Raw genomic sequence first — 6,635 nt, 5'->3', positions numbered from 1 at the left:
ATCAGTTAAAGTAGGGTCACTCCTTTTAAACAGAAATGTGGACAACTCTCATTATTAATGCAAAAGCAACAAAACCAATCCACCCACAGACAAGTTAAAGGTGTCTCCACGCCACGATAACTCCCTAGATATGAAAATATATACAATTTTGTAAATTAATTTTAAAAATGACCTAAGCATGCTCTGAGAGGCACAGAATGTTCAGAGTAGTTGACAAATAAATACAAATCATGGATGAGAATTTAGCCTATCCAAGCCTCTGAGCATGTATAGAATCCTGGAGGGGGGGATTATTCCCTCCTCCTGCAATTCCTTGCAAACCCCAAGCTTGTGTTGGTCTAGGTGGACAACTCTAATTATTAATGCAAAAGCAACAAAACCAATCCACCCACAGACAAGTTAAAGGTGTCTCCACGCCACGATAACTCCCTAGATATGAAAATATATACAATTTTGTAAATTAATTTTAAAAATGACCTAAGCATGCTCTGAGAGGCACAGAATGTTCAGAGTAGTTGACAAATAAATACAAATCATGGATGAGAATTTAGCCTATCCAAGCCTCTGAGCATGTATAGAATCCTGGAGGGGGGGATTATTCCCTCCTCCTGCAATTCCTTGCAAACCCCAAGATTGTGTTGGTCTAGGACAGGGGTGTCAAACATAAGGCCCTAGGGCCAGAACCGGCCTGTCCAGGGTTCTTATGTGGCCCACGAGCAACTGATGCAAGGGAGGAAACAGAAGACTGCTTGGGGAGGGGAGTGGGTGGAGCCACACCGATTGTGGCATCAGCATGGCAGAACAACCTCGTCTGCAGCAGTCAAGCAGCATGGGAGCATCTGCCAGTGCTGCAGCACCAGCTCTCCAGTCCACCCATGTGGGTTTTCCTCTGCACCCCTTCCCAGCCCAAAGGACATTGCAGTGAGGATACAACAATTCGGCGCTTACTGTCCTTTATACAGTTTATATCTCTGGTACCTGGCATTACATCTTATGGCACAAATGGCCTGGTCCGACAATGTGACATTTATGCCCGATCCGGCCCTGATAACAAATGAGTTTGACCAGGGGTCTTGTTGTAGAAAAAGAGCTGCCGGAGCTCATTAGCATAACTCATTAGCATAACTTATTTGCATATGCCACGCCCCCTGACATCACCGGAAGTGACAGAAGGCCACACCCCCTGACATCACCGGAAGTGTGTCAGAAGGCCCGGCTACTTACCCTCCTGCTTCATCCTCATTCCCAAACGGAATGAGGATCGAAGCAGAGGGCGGGGTAAAGAAGGGGGCGGGGCTTCACCATGTGACCGCCCCACCCCCTAGAGGTTCTCTTCTGGAGCTCCGTACCTGAGAGCTCCCCCCCGACTAGAGCCCTGAGTTTGACAACTCTGGTCTAGGATCTAAGGCACCCAGGTTTGAATCCCACCTCTACCATGGAAGTTTCCTGGGTAACCTTGATTCAGTCACACATTCCCAGTGGAACCTACCTCACAGGGTTATTGTGAGAATAAAACAGAAGAAGACAGAACAATATAAACCCCTTTGGGTCCCCATTCGGCAGAAAGGTGTGATATAAACGAAAGGAATAAATATTAAATAGAAAAGCAGAGACTGTTCACAGAACAGCCAGTGATTAGATCTGGAAGTTCTTCTGTCAAATACCTGGTTATGGAAAAACATGAAATGCCACTAGTTTGCCAAACAAGAGAAACCAAGAGCACTGTGTCATTGGCTGATTTCATCTGGTTTGTGGGAGTGGAGGGGGGAAGGGGGCTATCACAGGGCTTGCAGCTGCACTGACAAAACTAGGAAAAGTCTGGAAAAGCCATATCTGATGAAACATCCCTTTGCAGGCGAGAGGAATACCCTGAGATTATCAATAGATGGATGTACAGAAAAAGATGCACGCTCATTAGAAACATCTGCTTTGCACTGTCTGCAAGAAGATGCAGTCTCTTCACGAGACACTGTGCACTCCAAAATCTATTGTTACATTTACATCATGGCTGGCCCAACACAAGCTGGAGAAGGGGTCATGGCTCAGCAAACTGAACACATGCTTTGCATGCAGATGGTCCCCGTTTCAATCCCTGGCATCTCCGGTCACAGATGTTGGGAAGAGCTTTTTCAGCCTGGAAAGCTGCTGCCAGAGAGGGGGGACAAATACTGAGCTAGGTGGACTCATAAGTGAGCCCAATAGTATGTAGATGTTGCCGTGACCTAGCCAAAAATAAAAGTACTTGGTTTGCCTGGAGAGTGTCCCAGATTCAATCCCTGGCATCTCCAGATAAAGAATCTCTTGGAGGCAGAAAGAGATCTTTCTCAGACTGAGAACCTCAACAAGTGTTGCTAGTCAAGTAGACAATATACCAAAACTAAAGGACTTGGACAGGGTTGCCAGCCTGGAGATCTTCTGGGATTACAATGGACCTCCAGGTGACAGAGATCAGTTCACCTGGAGAAAATGGCTGCTTTGGAAGATGGGACTCTATGGCATTATGCCCCACTGAAGTCCCCTCTCAGGCTCCTCCCCCCAAATATCCAGGTATTTCCCAACCCAGAGCTGGCAACCCTAGACTTGCGGGATGTGGAATGATATAGTACAGCACAATCTTATCAGATCTCAGAAGCTAAGCAGGCTCAGTACTTGGATGGGAGACCACCAAGGCTGACTTTGCAGAAGAAGGCCATGGCAAACCACCTCTGCTTCTCACTTGCCTTGAAAGCCCCTTGCTGGGGTGGCCATGTCGGCTGCAATTTGACAACACGTTACACACACAAGGGACTTGGGGTTATGCAGGTCCACTTGTTTATAGGCCACCTGCTTTGAGTTTTGAATAGGCATTTTAGGATCTCCCTCTACAATAAGGAGAGTACATATGATGGCGTTTGCTCATGTTTTCTCAAAGGCAAAACTACATTCCAGTTAATCCTGCCTTCAGTTTTAAAAAGCCATTCAGGCTGCTATCTAATCAAAGAAATATTAGTTCACTAAAATGTGTACATGTGGTTGCCAGCTTGGTTGGAAAATTCCTGGAGATTTGGGGGCAATGCTTGGGAGGGCAGAAGCTCAGCCAGGGTGTGATGCCATAGAGTCTGCCCTCCAAAGTAACCGTCTTACACAGGGGAGTGGTCTCTGCAGTCAGGAGTCAATTCTGGGAGGACTCCAGACCCAGTTTGGAGGCTGGCAACTGTACTTGCATGATCAGCTGAATAGCTGACATGAGCAGGGGTGTGTGTATGCTTCCAGTCAGCTATACCCCATGTTTGTTGGATCTCAAAGCTGCCACAGTGTGATTTGCCAAATGAAACAGGGTAAAAAAAATGGAATCCATTCTCTGGAAGCAGAGTTTCCACTGCTGTTCCCAAAAGGAAATAGGAACACACTGAGAACCTGGTAATCTTGTGGAACTGTTGTCTGGATTTCCTGGATTCTAAAATATGAAAAATTGCAGTGAAAAAAGAGAATAAAACCCACACTGGATTGTAAAGAATGAGCGACGTTGCATAAAATCTGTGCTAAAAAAAGACTTAAAACATTCTGTGCCAAGGCTATTTAAATTCTGCACTCTGATCCGAAGTGTGGCAGTTTCTACGATACTTTCTCTAGCTCCTTGTTGCTAGGTTCAATGGGTACTCCTGTCCCTATGACAGCTCTAAATGTGGGGTTATTTCCATTGCTGGGGAATGGAACACTCCCACTATAGCACCTTGTACTGAGAGCCAGATTGGTGTAGAAGTCAGGAGCGCAGACTCCAATTTGGGAGAACCGGGTTTGACTCCCCACTCCTCCACATGCAGCTGCTGATATGACCTTGGGTCAGTCATAAATTCTTTCAGAGCTGTTCTTTCAAGGGCAGTTCTTGAGAGAGCTCTCTCAGCGCCACCTACCTCACAGGGTGTCTGTTGTGGGGAGGGGAAGGGAAAGGGATTGTAAGCCACCTGGAGACTCCTTCGGGTAGTGAAGGGTGGGGTATAAATCCAATCTCCTCCTCGTCCACCTTAATGTTATTCTGGTAACCTAGACAGGATGGTGAAGAGCCCTGTGGGAAAATGTCCTGTCCTTTTAATAGAGGCTTAATGTGTGGAAATGAGTATCAGAAGCATTTTGTGACATGGAGGTAAACAGCATCCTATTCAGCCTCTGTTAAAAAGAGGAGGCATTTTTTTACAGACAGTTGGCAACCCTTACAGAGTGTGGTCCCCTTTACGAGAGACAGCCTGTGCATGAGTAGAAGTCTGCTTACAAGTAAGGAGTCTACTAATGAGCAAGGCAAGGCAGCCAGGAAATGGACATGTGCAGATACGGGGGCTGCTCTCAAGCACAGACATGCTAGGAATCTGCTGGAGTTTACAGCCTACTGAACGGATGACCTTTGGCTCATAAGGAGTGAGAGGCCGTCCTAGACTTTGCCCACTCCAGCTGGAGGTAGCAGATCACAATTCTTTCCCCTCCGTTTAACAGGGAGTGTGCACAGCACAGATGCATGTCCGTGAGGTGGTAAGTTTAGTGAGGAGGGTTGCTTGAGGGCCTAAACTTGGAGATCCACATATAAAAGAAAGGAGAGACCTACTATTTCCTTCTCTCTACAGCTGTACCACAAAGACATCCTTGCAGCTGCTGATCAGTGACTTTTGTAGAGTGAAAGGTTAAAATTAGTTAGGGCCAAGTGCCATCAAGTAAAAGGCTGTATCCTGGTATGTATGGAAACTCTTCAGGGCCCAGTGGTCAATAAATAGTAAGTGGTCGCTTCTGGGTTGTTGTTGCTTTTGTGGTAAAATAGAAACAGAGATCATCAATCCACCTGCAGAAGAGCAATGTATCTATGTGGTTCTCAACTTCAGGTTGGGAAATTTCTGGCGATTTTGGGGTGGAGCTTGAGGAGGGTTGGGGCCAAATTCTGCATGCCCAGTACCATCTGAGTGCACCACACAACCGTGGGATATACAGAATCATGACTTGAAATCCAGCCATGTTACACTGTAAAGAGGGATATTACCAACTTTCACTACAACTCTTCTTCAGTTTGAAAAATGTTTCTTCTATGGTGCTCCACCTTGTGTCAAAATCTCATCCATCCTTTTTCTTGGACTATATTAACAGCCATAGGTGATATTAAATCAGTGCTCCTATCTGCATCATTTGCTTTGAAGTGGTATAAAAAACCCCTGCAAAAGCAAACAATAATGAAAAATGTGCCCCTCCAAAGAAGTTGGGGATAAAAGTAGTTGAAGTGGTACATGTGAATTCAGTCCTTGACTATGAGAAAGAGAAGAAAGCAATTTGGGGAGACAGGGGAATGGTCTCATTGAACTGGATCCAGCCAACTTTTCTGCAGGTAAAGAAGGGGGCAGCTCACTTTGACCACCCAAAAAGACTAAGCTGGGGGTCATGTGCCATAAGATTGAACAAAAAAGGCAGTCTGGATTCAGCTCATGGTATTTATGAACTCATGCCTTCCAAAGGGAATTTTCCAGAAATGAAGGTGTTGTGCATCATTTGCTTTGAAGTGGTATAAAAAACTGCAAAAGCAAACAATAATGGAAAATTTGCCTCTCCAAAGAAGTTGGGGATAAAAGTAGTTGAAGTGGTACATCATGTGAATTCAGTCCTTGACTGTGAGAAACAGAAGAAAGCAATTTGGGGAGACAGGGGAATGGTCTCATTGAACTGGGTCCAGCCAACTTTTCTGCAGGTAAAAAAGGGGGCAGCTCACTTTGACCACCCAAAAAGACTATGCTGGGGGTCATGAGCCGTGCAAATGCCACGTGGGATGGGGGCTGTAGTAAGGAAGATAATTGGGTAAGATTGAACCAAAAAAGCAGTCTGGATTCAGCTCAAGGTGTTTATGAACTCATGACTTCCAAAGGGAACTTTCCAGAAATGAAGGTTGTTTTACACCCTGTTGCAGTTGGCTCCCAGAGTGCATACCAGAGTTCCCAACCTACCTCTGCAGGGACAGGGAGGGAGTTGCCCAGCACCAGAAGTGATGTTATTGGGAGTCACCTGATACATGGAAGAGGTTCCCTATATAAAGCAGGGGCCACAGGAAGCAAAAGACAGCCAGGGAGCAGCTAGAGAATCAAGTGGACATCCTGGCTCAGGAAAGGAGCCTCTATATCTGGGGGATGAGGTGATCAGCAACAAGTTGAAAAAGTGCTGAGAAATCCCAGGAGGCAGGTGACCCAGCCACAAGACACAGGAGAGACACTACAGAGGAAGGGATCTGAGGTAACACCAAGGTTGCCATCCTCCAGGTGGGGCCTGCAGATCTCCCGCTATTACTACTGATCCCCAGATGACAGAGATCACCGTCATGTGGCACACTCGGGTCTCAAACTGCTGAACTACTGACCTTTCACAGCCTGCAGTTCAGCGTCTTAACCACTTGAGCCACCATAGCTCCCGGTTAAAGACAGGTAATTGAAAGCTTTCAACTGGTTGATAACTCTAAACAGTTTAAGATTAGAGATAACCAGGGGTCATTTCGTAGAAAAAGAGCTAGGGGAACTCATTAGCATAATTCATTAGCATATGCCACACCCCCTGACATCAGGGGTCCGGCGGTGGACCTGCAAGGCCAGCGGGAGTGTGAGGAAGCCCCGCCAAGGCCCTCCCTGGCCCCAGGCAGG

General features: G+C 46.5%; 1 protein-coding gene across 1 annotated transcript in view; it reads right to left on the bottom strand.

Moving 5' to 3' along the window:
• The window catches only part of TBX5 (T-box 5), a 74,685-nt gene that overhangs the window by 22,251 nt on the left and 45,799 nt on the right, over positions 1–6,635 (bottom strand). The window lies entirely within an intron of this gene.

Source organism: Gekko japonicus, unplaced genomic scaffold, assembly GCF_001447785.1.
Source record: "Gekko japonicus isolate JY-2015 unplaced genomic scaffold, Gekko_japonicus_V1.1 scaffold297, whole genome shotgun sequence".
Classification (NCBI taxonomy): domain Eukaryota; kingdom Metazoa; phylum Chordata; class Lepidosauria; order Squamata; family Gekkonidae; genus Gekko; species Gekko japonicus.
The sequence above is the reverse complement of the archived record's forward strand: the minus strand, read 5'-3'. Positions and strand labels throughout refer to the sequence as shown.